General features: G+C 37.4%; 1 long non-coding RNA gene and 1 other non-coding gene across 3 annotated transcripts in view; one reads left to right on the top strand and one right to left on the bottom strand.

Moving 5' to 3' along the window:
• Positions 1-1469, bottom strand: part of LOC143667982 (uncharacterized) — a 55591-nt gene extending 54122 nt beyond the window's left edge. For both annotated transcript variants that reach the window (XR_013168213.1, XR_013168214.1), the window contains exons 1-2: positions 1037-1469; positions 133-212 (exon numbers count right to left, since the gene is read on the bottom strand). This is a non-coding gene — a long non-coding RNA (uncharacterized LOC143667982). The remainder of the gene's footprint in view (positions 1-132; positions 213-1036) is intronic.
• A 7615-nt stretch (positions 1470-9084) lies between these two features.
• LOC143668660 (U6 spliceosomal RNA) lies at positions 9085-9189 on the top strand. Its single transcript, XR_013168525.1, has one exon. It is a non-coding gene; the product is annotated as a U6 spliceosomal RNA (small nuclear RNA).
• Positions 9190-13753: the final 4564 nt, after the last annotated feature.

Here is a 13753-nt window from a genome sequence, read left to right as displayed (position 1 = left end):
GAGGGAATCTTGTTTAAGTTCATTCTTCAAAAAAATTGTAATACCCAACAAGAAAAAAATGCATCTTTAGTTTAACTAAGAATCCCTTGTATTTTTTTAATCATCCAACCTCTCATTGGCTCAGCTACTTACCTAAATAAATTAGAAAGCAGGCATCTTTTCTGCCACCTCTAATAATGCCGACATTATTTCTCAGAAGTAGTTGGCAGGTCCTGTTAGGAGACACCATAACCCTCCTAAGAGTCCAATTCCTGCATGGACACTTTCAAGACTGAACTCCAATATGGAAATGGTCCTACATCAAGAGACTTTTATTCACCCATTTGCTTCATTCTTATTAGTAGTAAGTCCGCAATTCCTGGATTTGGCAAATGGGTTTATTATACAGAAACCCCAACTCTGCATCAAGTAGTCACATACCACTTTCAAATAGTTCTATTGAACCAAAGAGACAAAACTAGAAATTACCAGAATGCAGGCCACTTTAGGTAGCTTCTTCAATCCCTTTTAAGAACTAAAAATTGCGGGATAGTTTAGGCTGTTTTTAACTTGAGACCCCTTAAGGTTTTATTTAAGTTCTGAGATTTGGGTATAGCCAATTTTATCACCTGTATAGTGAGGCCTTAAAGACCTTACACAAAGCCGTTCTTTATCTGCCCCATATTTTGGCCAGAATACATTGGGCAGCACAATGCTTTCTTTTGTCCAAATGTACATTTTTCTTTCTTTTGGTTTGCCAGTGTTGCAACATTCTCTCTGCGGACTGTTCAGGGGAAGGCTCCCCGGGGTGGGATTTTATAGGTATCCCCCTCCCTTTTTCCCCAGCTGGCTTGCCGCCTCTACCCATCCTGACTCTTGTCTAGATTCCTTTCCCTCAGCACCATTTTACTTTTTTCTCTCTCCAGGCCCCTTTCCCTTACGGAGGTGGTTTGGGATTCAGCACTTGCTTTGCACATCTTGGACACATACACTTCACCTCAGACTCATCAGGATCCTTCCGGACCACCCAGGTAATACTTCCTAGCCTTTTTCTTACCTTGGTCTGTGCATAGAGCTGCCTGGTCATTGTGAGGTAGATATCCCTCTTTTCTTCTTCACAGTTGGTGGATATAAGTGTCCGATCTTAGGTCCTTCTGGCTGCCAGAGGTGGGCTCACGTGGCGGAGTCTGAGACCGCTTAATCAGCGCGCGGCTTCTTTTTGTCCTCCCGGGGAGTCCGCCTTTGAAGCCTCAGACCCGGATCAGCTCCCAAATTGTCGAAAAGAATGCTATACTTGAAAGAGAATAAAAGCTCACCCGATTGTGGGGAACAAAAATATTTATTCACGATCTTGGAAAGAACGGCTGCCTACTCGAAAAACGGTGGCCGGCACAAAAGCGGCGATATTTATCTAACCGGTGTGTCCCTCCCTGCATCTCCACTGATTGGATGCTCCAGAGGTTGCAGCCTATCCCAATAATCCAACTAAATTGAACTTCCTCGGAGTCTCCCTCTTTGCTTATGTTTTGTATGTTTAATGACCCTGGTCTTGAAGGATTTGGTGCCAGTTCTAAGCTTGCGTCATCAGCCCTCCCCTTCGCTGCTTGTCATCTTTTATGAAAGCTGAATTTAGCTTGATTCTTGAAATAACCAAATTCCCAAGATTGGAAATAGAGATTGTTTTTAAGGGAAAATTGCATCAGTAATTTTAAAATGTAATCTTAAAACTGTAAGCAAGCTAAAAATTGTAAAATTTCCTTAAAAATAGCCTTTAAATGTGACATTAAAGCGGAAGCAGGCTGTTAATTGGAGCTCTTGGTCTCACAAAGGAGCGATATGTAAATGTAAAGTCTGCAGGAATACGTAAATGTAAATTCTGCATCCAGACCTGAATAAGTCTTTCTTCTATCTCCCTAGAGTGGGAGGCACCTTTCCCAGGTGTCACAGAATGTAAATCCTGAAGGTAGTAGGATAAACTACTGAAATTCTCCACAACTCTGCTACCTGGTAAGTAAAACGAATATCGCTGTCTCTAATGGGTAAAATGCTGATTGAAAAATCACTTTGAGGAGACAGATTTGGGAAAAACTCCTCTGTTCTTCTGCTGACTTAAATAAATCCATTTTCCTCCACCTCAAATAAAAGATATTTACTAATTTCTCTTGCAATTTCTTCCTTGACTTCCTTATTGTTTAAGAAGAATGTGTTGTTTAACCTTCATATATTTGTGAATTTTCCAGTTCTCTGTCTTTTAATGATTTCCAGTTCCATTCATTATGATTAGAGAAAGTACCTTGTATAATTTCAATCTTTTAAAATTTAATAATACTTGTTTTGTGCTCCAGCACAGGGTTATCCAAGAGAATTTCCCACTGGCACTTGAGAAGGATGTAAATCCTGATGGGTTTGGGTGCATCACTTGGTGTATGTCTGTTAGGTCTCTTTAATTTATCAAATTATTCAAGTTCTCTGTCTCCTTATTGATCTTCTGTCCGAATACTCTATTTATTGATGTGAGCGGAGTATTGATGCCTTCAACTATTATTGTAGATTCATCGATTTCTTCCTTCATTGCCTCATGCACGTTTTGGGGCAATATTGACAGGTGTATAAATATTTATGATTCTTATTTCTTCTTGTTTATTGACCCTCTTATTAATGCATAATATCCTTCTTTCTCTTTTATAATGGCTTGGCATTTAAAGTCTTTTTCATCTGCTGTTGGTATGGCTCCCCCACCTCTTTTGGGACTACTGTTTATGTGGAATATCTTTCTCCAGCCTTTCACTTTCAGCTGATTTTTATCCTTAGGACTAAGTTGAATCTCTTGTAGACAGCATATAAATGGCTCATTAAAAAAAAATCAATTCTGCCAGTCTGTATCTTTTGATTGGGGAGTTTAATCCATTAACATTCAATATTATTACTGTAAAGGCAGTAGCTACATCACCTATTTTATATTTTGGCTTTTATATCTTATTTTTGTCTTTCTTTTTACCTTTTTAGATAATCTTCATTTCTACATTCTTCTCTAAGCCTCTCTCTCCAGTCTTTTCCTCTCAGCCTGCAGGATACCTTTTAGTATTTCTTTTATTTTTATCTCAAAAATTCAGGGTTGATTTAATATACAAAATCTATTAATATAGTATATTACATTAATAAAATAAAGGACAAAACCAAATGACCATTTCAATAGATAAAGAAAAAAGCATTTACAATTTTTTTTTTTTTTTTAGTATTTCTTATAGGCATTTCTCTTGTTAACAAACTTGTTCAGGTTCTGTTTTCCTGTAAATATCTTAAACTGTCCCTCCTTTTTGAAGGACAGTTTTCGTAGGTAGAGAATTTATAGCTGGCAGTTTTTCTCCTTTAGTGTCTTAAATATATCATACCACTTCCCTTTCATCTCCATGGTTTCTGATGAGAAAACATGAACATTGAGCATGACTTGCATGTGATTAATTGCTTTTCTCTTGCTCCTTTTAGAATTCTCTCTTTTTATCTTTGGTATTTGACATTATGATGAGTATGTGCTATGTATATTTGGATTTATTTGGATTAGTACATTGGACTTCTTAGACATGGATATCTGTATCTTTCATAAGAGTTGGGAAATATTTTACCATTATTCTCTCAAATATCCATTCTGCCCCCTTTCCCTTTTTTTCTCATTCTTGCTTAAGCAATTTATATTGTCAGTTAGTTCCCCGAGACCCTTCTAAAATTTTCTATTCTTTTCTCTGCTTATTTAAAAGAGGGATAAAATTTTTTAATAGCTGAAACACATTGGTAAATCAAGAAATTTACATTGTAGTGCTAAGTAGAGACACATGGTTCATAACAAACAAAGAATTAACCATCCATCACAAGTTCTTAATAACCATATAAAATTAACATGATGAAATGTTATGATTATACAAAGGTAAGATGGGAAATTCAATGACAAGGAAGCATCTGTAGTTAGGTAAACCTTTGAGTAAAAAACTAAGAATTTAATCAAAATGTGCATATGACATGCAAATATAAGTAATTAAAAAATAAACTAATAACTTTTTTTTGACATTTAAATAAAGCAAAAAACCAAATAGAGAAAGAGGAAAGTGGGTCACAGTAAGAACTAATTTAACAATTTTACAGCTAAATATTAAAAAGAAGTAGAAATAGTGAAAGATAACAGACAAATATATTAGTTTATATAAGTAATTAATTGAAAGAGCTTTATTATTTTAAGTTGTAGAATAGAATAAGGATTTTATTATACAAAAAGTATCCAAAAAGTATCAGCAGAAAGGCATGATTTTCGTGAACTCTGTTGAATGGCCAGGGTGAAAACACTGCTAAAGCCTATCAGACTAGACTGGGCAAACATAGCCTCCAAGTTTGTTCACTTGTTTTTCATGTGTCAGGCCATGGGAAGTTCCATAAATGAATGTGCTGTCTAACCAATTCCTTTTTATTACCCCAATATTCAACACGTGCCTGTAGTCTTAACTACATACTGAAGTTTGCTTGTTTTTTGGAGGGCAGAGTTATGACTGTTTAGAATTTCCTTGGAAATGTCTGTGCACATTATAATGTCCCACAGCCAAATTTTTTCTAAATCTTGATCAGCAAAGTCTAGGTTATTGGGCCAAAATATTATTTTCCTCTAATTTTTCATGCAGTCTTTGCTCATCATATTGACATCTTCAGAGCTAGGGTCAAGATATTCCCCTCCTTAGTTATTCCTCTTCATATCTTCTGTTATTGACTCTTCTGTTGCATCTTCATCTGCTCCTGCAAGGCCTCAGCCTGCACCCTGGCTGGTGGCAGTGGAGTTCCCACAGACCTTTGTACTGCCCAGCCTGGGAAGCCACAGATCTGGGGTATGGAAATGGAAACATATTTGTCTATTCTTTCATCTGTTCAAATCTAGATGCTCTATCTTCTAGCTTGCTGATCCTTTCTTCTTCCTCTTCAAACCTGCTACTGTATCCTTCTAGGGTATTTTAAATTTCATCTATTGTGACTTTCATTCCCATAAGATCTGTTATTTTCCTTGTATGCTTTCAAATTCTTCTCTATGCTCACCTAGTGTCTTCTTAGTATTCTTTATTTCTTTAGCCAGCTTCTTAATTAGTTTTTCCAAATTGTGTAACATCTTTGATTAATTTTTCCAAATTCTGTATCTCCTATGATTTTGTAATTTGTTCCTTTGACTCAAACATAACTTCCTGTTTATTAACATGACTTGTAATTTTTTGGGATGTTTGGGCATCAGATTATCTTGATAAGTTTACTCTGAAAGTCAGATTCTTTCTCTTGCTGATTGGCTTTGTATTAATGCTCTATTTTGACACTCAGTTCATCAGTAGTACCCCAACCAAAGCAAAGCCAGGGACCCATGAAGGGGGCATACACCAGTTCCAAAGAGACCTGAGGAGGGGGTCATGTACAGATGCCAAAAGGCCTTTAATTCTGCTCTCTAAAGGTGGATTTCTTGGTCTTCCCAGCACACGGTGCTCTTTGGGAGCGTGTTTCCCTCAGCCCTCAGAAGGTAGGCCAATCGTAGCTGTCTGCTACAGGAATGAAAACAATGGCACAATAGTGCCTGGCTGGACAGTTTGAATCTACAGGACCCAGCTGCCTAAATTCACCAGCTTAAAGGTATAGCAGGGCTGGAATGCATCCTGCCCTGTTCTTGGAAAAGTGGATTTTCAGGTTCCTGTAAGTCTGCTGGACCTGTCAGATGTGGACCACAGAACCTGGTGCTGTTTTCCTTGAGCATAGTAAGTGGTATTAGGAGCCAGGGCTGAGGGACTGACTCACAATCTTTCACTGCAGTTTCTCTATCTCTTCATCCTGTGCTTCCTTGGGTTCTTCGCAGTACTCTCCCTTGTCTCCAGAGCACTAGAACTGTTGTTCTGGACTGTTTCTGCCTGTCTCCTAGCTAATGTTCTGGGAGAAGAGTAAGCCCTGAAACTTCCTAATCAGATATCTTCCCATAAGTTGAGTATATTATCTGTGCTATTTGTTTTCATTACAGTTTTTCCTCCCTTGTAGCTGCCATCAGCTCCTTTCCACTCTCACACTAGTCTACATTTTCACACCAGCTTTCAGCAGACTTGCCCTATGCTTAAGCTCAGCTCCCCAATTCTGTGCTGCCTTTCTACCCTGGGGGGTTTGTGGTTAGGGGATTCAAATCCATGCCTTCTGTCATCCTTCCACAGAGCCAGTTGGAGTGATGTACAAAGGCACCCCATATTTTCATTTAGGTGTACCAGAAGTCAGGTCCCAGGACCAGCTCTGTGTGTAGCTCTCAAAACAGCCTTGAGTTGTACAAACTGCCTTGTAGATATAAGTGTGTGGGAGGAGCCTATATCTGTAAAATTTACCTATTCCTCTCCTAACGTTTTTAGATTTTTTTTCTGAATAATTGTTTGTTGGGTTGCTTTATAGTCTTAATCATCTTCTAAAGTTTTAGAAGATCATCTTCTAAGGGGTTATTTTACCTGTTTTTTTTTTTTCTGCTTTTTCTGTGGGGGTACATTTACCTGCATCTTACATCACCATCTTGATGCCACTCTACACTTTGATTTACATTGAATATCATTCTAGGTGGATCGATATCTTCAGGTTCATTATTATTTTCTGTTTATTGTACTTGTTCTTTGTTTCAAATTTTTCTTCCCATTTTTCTGCCTTCTCTTCTTTAACTTGAACATTTTATGTAATTCCATTTTCTCTCTTCTCATAGCATATTTATTATAACACATTTAATATACAGTGGTTGTCCTGAGTTGGCAATAACATTTATGATTTATATAAGTCCACTTTCAAATAACTATATCTCTTCAAGAGAATTGCAGTTAACTTATAAAAGGGTATTTCCAAGTCCTCTCATTCATTTAACTTAACAATTCATTAAATTCATCCTAAACTTTGTTTTGTCATTACTTTCAATGAACAGTTATCTATTAAACTAAGAATAAGAAAAATACCTTTTCTGATATTCTTGTCATATTTCTGACAATTCCTCTCCATTTCATTTATTTCACATCAGATAAGCCATCTTTATTTCATCTTTCTCCTTAAAGGTCACCTATTCTCTCCCACCTCACTTTTCCTCTCCTCTTTTTACCTGTTTTCCATTCTACCTTCTCTCCCACCATCCACTAAATATTTTCTCATTCAATTCCTATCCTTTGATCAATTTCCTTCTCATTCCCTCAGTTTATCTCATTTTTTTAATCACTTCAGTTCACTTCTCTCCTCAAGCACCCTGTCCCCTTCTTCCCTTCATCTCTGTGGTTGTGTGAGTTTGTAAGCTGCTTGAATGCAATATGCCAGAAATGGAGCAGCTTTTAAAAAGGGGTATTTGATAAGGTACAAATTTGCAGTTCTAAGCCTATGAAAATGTCCAAACTAAGGCATAGAGGGGAAGATCTTTTAGTCCAAGAAAGGCTAATGCATCTGGAACACCTTTGTCAGCTGTGAAGGCACACTGATCCCTTGCTCTTGGGCTCTGCTGCTTTCAACCTCTCTTCCTATGGGGACTCCTCAGTTTACCTCTCCAGAGCTGGCTTTCGTCTCAGATTCCCTTGCTCTCTCCAGGTTCTGGCTGGCTTAACATTTCCTCGTGATGTCTGCTGGGCTCCAGCATTTCCAAACACCCATATCTCTCTTATCCAAGTGCTAGTATCGGTGTCGGCTCTGCTCTGAAGTTTCGGCTGGCTCTGTCAGTTTTGGTGTTTCTCCAAAATGTTTCCCCTTTTAAAGACTTTAGTAATCTAATCAAGACCCACTTAGAGAGGGTGAGTCACCTCTCCATCTAATCAAAAGATTATACCCACAGTTGGACCTGTCACATCTCCTTGGAGATAATCTAATAAAATTTTCCACCCTGTAATAATAAATCAGTATTAAGAGAAACAGCTGTCTCCACAAGGTTGAATCAGGATTAAAACATGGCTTTTCTGGGGTACATCATTTCATACATAATATTTTCATATTTTGTACATTGGTTTGTTTACTCTCTTTTCTTCCTCATCATATTATTCCCTTCCCTTCTTCAATTTCCTTTTCTTACCCACTGCCATCCTCTTCTTTCTCCTGAATCAGAAAGCCTCTTCTCACCTCACCTCTTCTTTATCAGGTTATTTGAATTTCTTACTGTTCTTGCTTTGCTACATCTTAGTGCATCCCATTTCACTCCTTCTCTTTTGACTCCACCCCTCCTTAATCTATCCCCTACCCGGTGTCTTTGTCCCTGTGGCCTGTCCCACACTTCTTCCAGTCCTATAATAGCCGTTCTTCCTAGACACTGTCCCCCTCGGAATATGAGCAGATATTCTCCCAACTCCCTGTCCCCCGTTCCTCTGACAGAACTAAGTTCCCTTCTCACACTCCCCTCATTACATCTTCTCAAAACCACTAATATTTTTTAATAGTGACTCAAACTTGTAGATTTATTGTGGGTTTTTTTATTAGAGCATTTCCACTCTTCCATCAGCTCACAGAAACCTTGAAACATCTGTGTTTGGGAGAAGGGTGCTTTCATGGACGTATCTAGTTGCTTTGTTGCAGCACATCATGTGGCAACTAAAAGTCATAGACCCTCACCATTCCAGGCAGCCACTGATGTATAAATGGCTTGGTTCTAATTGAGTAAGCTGGTTATGTGAAATGCATTTCCTCATGGAAACAAGGTTAAGGGGCACTTGGATTTCCAGGTTAGCTAATAAAGCTTATTTCACCCAGAGTATAACTAAAATTCTGCACGTTGTAGTGAACAAGAGCAGAATACTATTGTAAAACTTTAAACTCTTAAGGAGCCAGAAAAGCAATGCAATTGAATAAGAAAGAAATTTTAAAATACAGACAGTGAATGGTGATTGTCAAGGAGAGACAAAGTTAACTTGATGAGGAGGTGGAGGAATACTCTTATGACAGTTTCAACAGTGACAATGGAAGGACAGATGACCCTGGTTTTCATTATTGTATCTGTTTCTTTTGAAACTAAATAGCTTGCCATATGTACAAAATTGTGTTCAATAAACATTCTTTTATAATTAAGAAGAAGATACAAAGTGATCATTTTAAAATAATGCTTTAAGAAGTGAAAGAGTGCTCGCTTCGGCAGCACATGTACTAAAATTGGAACGACACAGAAGATTAGCATGGCCCCTGTGCAAGGATGACATGCAAATTTGTGATGCGTTCCATATTTAAAAAGATTTTTTTTTTAAAAAAAAAGAAGTGAAAGAAAAATAATAATTTTCTTCTTTCTTGAGATAGTTGTATCAAAGACGCTTTTTTCTTTTTTTTGTTAATTTTTTTATTAATTAAAGAAAAAAAGAAATTAGCACAACACTTAGAAATCGTTCCATTCTACATATGCAATCAGTAATTCTTAACATCATCACATAGATGCATGATCATTTCTTAGTACATTTGCATCGATTTAGGAAAAGAACTAGCAAAACAACAGAAAAAGATATAGAATGTTAATATAGAGAAAAAAATAAAAAATAATAATAATAGTAAAAAAAAAAAAAAGAAAAGGAAAAAGAAAAAAAAGACAAACAGAGAGACAAAAAAAACAAAAAAAACCTATAGCTCAGATGCAGCTTCATTCAGTGTTTTAACATGATTACTTTACAATTAGGTATTATTGTGCTGTCCATTTTTGAGTTTTTGTATCTAGTCCTGTTGCACAGTCTGTATCCCTTCAGCTCCAATTACCCATTATCTTACCCTGTTTCTAACTCCTGCTGGACTGTGTTACCAATGACATATTCCAAGTTTATTCTCGAATGTCCATTCATATCAGTGGGACCATACAGTATTTGTCCTTTAGTTTTTGGCTAGACTCACTCAGCATAATGTTCTCTAGGTCCATCCATGTTATTACATGCTTCATAAGTTTATTCTGTCTTAAAGCTGCATAATATTCCATCGTATGTATATACCACAGCTTGTTTAGCCACTCGTCTGTTGATGGACATTTTGGCTGTTTCTATCTCTTTGCAATTGTAAATATCGCTGCTATAAACATTGGTGTGCAAATGTTCGTTTGTGTCTTTGCCCTTAAGTCCTTTGAGTTGATACCTAGCAATGGTATTGCTGGGTCGTATGGCAATTCTATATTCAGCTTTTTGAGGAACTGCCAAACTGCCTTCCACAGTGGTTGCACCATTTGACATTCCCACCAACAGTGGATAAGTGTGCCTCTTTCTCCGCATCCTCTCCAGCACTTGTCATTTTCTGTTTTGTTGATAATGGCCATTCTGGTGGGTGTGAGATGATATCTCATTGTGGTTTTGATTTGCATTTCTCTAATGGCCAGGGACATTGAGCATCTCTTCATGTGCCTTTTGGCCATTTGTATTTCCTCTTCTGAGAGGTGTCTGTTCAAGTCTTTTTCCCGTTTTGTAATTGGGTTGGCTGTCTTTTTGTTGGTGAGTTGGACAATCTCTTTATAAATTCTGGATACTAGACCTTTATCTGATATGTCATTTCCAAATATTGTCTCCCATTATGTAGGCTGTCTTTCTACTTTCTTGATGAAGTTCTTTGATGCACAAAAGTGTTTAATTTTGAGGAGCTCCCATTTATTTATTTCCTTCTTCAGTGCTCTTGCTTTAGGTTTAAGGTCCATAAAACCGCCTCCAATTGTAAGTTTCATAAGATATCTCCCAACATTTTCCTCTAACTGTTTTATGGTCTTAGACCTAATGTTTAGATCTTTGATCCATTTTGAGTTAACTTTTGTATAGGGTGTGAGAGATGGGTCTTCTTTCATTCTTTTGCATATGGATATCCAGTTCTCTAGGCACCATTTATTGAAGAGACTGTTCTGTCCCAGGTGAGTTGGCTTGACTGCCTTATCAAAGATCAAATGTCCATAGATGAGAGGGTCTATATCTGAGCACTCTATTCGATTCCATTGGTCGATATATCTATCTTTATGCCAATACCATGCTGTTTTGACCACTGTGGCTTCATAATATGCCTTAAAGTCAGGTAGCGCGAGACCTCCAGCTTCGTTTTTTTTTCCTCAAGATGTTTTTAGCAATTCGGGGCACCCTGCCTTTCCAGATAAATTTGCTTATTGGTTTTTCTATTTCTGAAAAATAAGTTGTTGGGATTTTGATTGGTATTGCATTGAATCTATAAATCAATTTAGGTAGGATTGACATCTTAACTATATTTAGTCTTCCAATCCATGAACACGGTATGCCCTTCCATCTATTTAGGTCTTCTGTGATTTCTTTTAACAGTTTTTGTAGTTTTCTTTGTATAGGTCTTTTGTCTCTTTAATTAAATTTATTCCTAAGTACTTTATTCTTTTAGTTGCAATTGTAAATGGAATTCATTTCTTGATTTCCCCCTCAGCTTGTTCATTGCTAGTGTATAGAAACGCTACGGATTTTTGAATGTTGATCTTGTAACCTGCTACTTTGCTATACACATTTATTAGCTCTAGTAGTTTTGTTATGGATTTTTCCGGGTTTTCGACGTATAGTATCATATCGTCTGCAAACAGTGATAGTTTTACTTCTTCCTTTCCAATTTTGATGCCTTGTATTTCTTTTTCTTGTCTAATTGCTCTGGCTAGAACCTCCAACACGATGTTGAATAATAGTGGTGATAGTGGACATCCTTGTCTTGTTCCTGATCTTAGGGGGAAAGTTTTCAATTTTTCCCCATTGAGGATGATATTAGCTGTGGGTTTTTCATATATTCCCTCTATCATTTTAAGGAAGTTCCCTTGTATTCCTATCTTTTGAAGTGTTTTCAACAGGAAAGGATGTTGAATCTTGTCAAATGCCTTCTCTGCATCAATTGAGATGATCATGTGATTTTTCTGCTTTGATTTGTTGATATGGTGTATTACATTAATTGATTTTCTTATGTTGAACCATCCTTGCATACCTGGGATGAATCCTACTTGGTCATGGTGTATAATTCTTTTAATGTGTTGTTGGATTCGATTTGCTAGAATTTTGTTGAGGATTTTTGCATCTATATTCATTAGAGAGATTGGTCTGTAGTTTTCTTTTTTTGTAATATCTTTGTCTGCTTTTGGTATGAGGGTGATGTTGGCTTCATAGAATGAATTAGATAGCTTTCCCTCCACTTCGATTCTTTTGAAGAGTTTGAGGAGAGTTGGTACTAATTCTTTCTGGAATGTTTGATAAAATTCACATATGAAGCCATCTGGTTCTGGACTTTTCTTTTTAGGAAGCTTTTGAATGACTGATTCAATTTCTTTACTTGTGATTACTTTGTTGAGGTCATCTATTTCTTCTTGAGTCAAAGTTGGTTGTTCATGTCTTTCCAGGAACCCATCCATTTCATCTAAATTGTTGTATTTATTAGCATAAAGTTGTTCATAGTATCCTGTTATTACCTCCTTTATTTCTGTGAGGTCAGTAGTTATGTCTCCTCTTCCATTTCTGATCTTATTTATTTGCATCCTCTCCCTTCTTCTTTTTGTCAGTCTTGCTAAGGGCCCATCAATTATTGATTTTCTCATAGAACCAACCTCTGGCCTTATTGATTTTCTCTATTGTTTTCATGTTTTCAATTTCATTTATTTCTGCTTTAATCTTTGTTATTTCTTTCCTTTTGTTTGCTTTGGGGTTAGTTTGCTGTTCTTTCTCTAGTTCTTCCAAGTGGACAGTTAATTCCTGAGTTTTTGCCTTTTCTTCTTTTCTGACATAGGCATTTAGGGCAATAAATTTCCCTCTTAGCACTGCCTTTGCTGCGTCCCATAAGTTTTGATATGTTGTGTTTTCATTTTCATTTGCCTCGAGGTATTTACTAATTTCTCTTGCAATTTCTTCTTTGACCCACTTGTTGTTTAAGAATATGTTGTTGAGCCTCCACGTATTTGTGAATTTTCTGGCACTCCGCCTATTATTGATTTCCAACTTCATTCCTTTATGATCCGAGAAAGTGTTGTGTATGATTTCAATCTTTTTAAATTTGTTAAGACTTGCTTTGTGACCCAGCATATGGTCTATCTTTGAGAATGATCCATGAGCACTTGAGTAAAAGGTGTATCCTGCTATTGTGGAATGTAATGTCCTATAAATGTCTGTTAAGTCAAAGACGCTTTTTAATGTATCCCCCAGTAGTCGTGACTTTAGTCTCTTTCAGTCTTTTCATTAATTGAACAGCTGAGTATCAAGTGCTGACTAAGTGGCAGCATTGCAGTAGGCTGTAGGGATTCAACAGCAAACAAAGTTGAGCTTATAGAGAGACGGATAAAAGTCTGTGGGAGAGACTTGCCTATGGAAATGAGCAAGGAAGAAAAAGGTGAAGGAGGAAGGGAGAAAGAGATTTTTTGAGGTAGAATGAACTGAGCTGGGAGGGGAGAGGAAGAGTGAGAAATGGTGTTTTCATTTCCTCAGCTGTTCAAACAAATTCCATTCAGTGGGGTCCGCTCAAACGATGGGAATTTATTAGCTCATTGTCTCCAAGTCAAGGCCTCCTCAAGGCAATACATTCTCCCGGAAGGCTGGTGTGCTGGGGCTGGCTAGCAGAGGTCCTTGGTCCTGGGCTCCCTGTCACATGGCACTGCACACCGGGGCCTCTCCTGGGCTCTCCCTTCTCTTCCGGGTTCTGCTGAATTTCAGCTTCTTGCTTCCTGTGGCTTTCTCACTCTTCTAAGTTTCATTCTGCTTACAAAAGACTGGAGTAACAGGATTCAGACCCATCCCGATTGAGGCGTGTCTCATCTTAACTGAAGTAACCTCACCAAAGGGTCCTACTAACAGTGGGTTAA

The sequence above is a fragment of the Tamandua tetradactyla genome, chromosome 24 (genome assembly GCF_023851605.1).
Source record: "Tamandua tetradactyla isolate mTamTet1 chromosome 24, mTamTet1.pri, whole genome shotgun sequence".
Lineage (NCBI taxonomy): Eukaryota > Metazoa > Chordata > Mammalia > Pilosa > Myrmecophagidae > Tamandua > Tamandua tetradactyla.
This window is presented reverse-complemented; position numbering and strand designations above follow the sequence as displayed.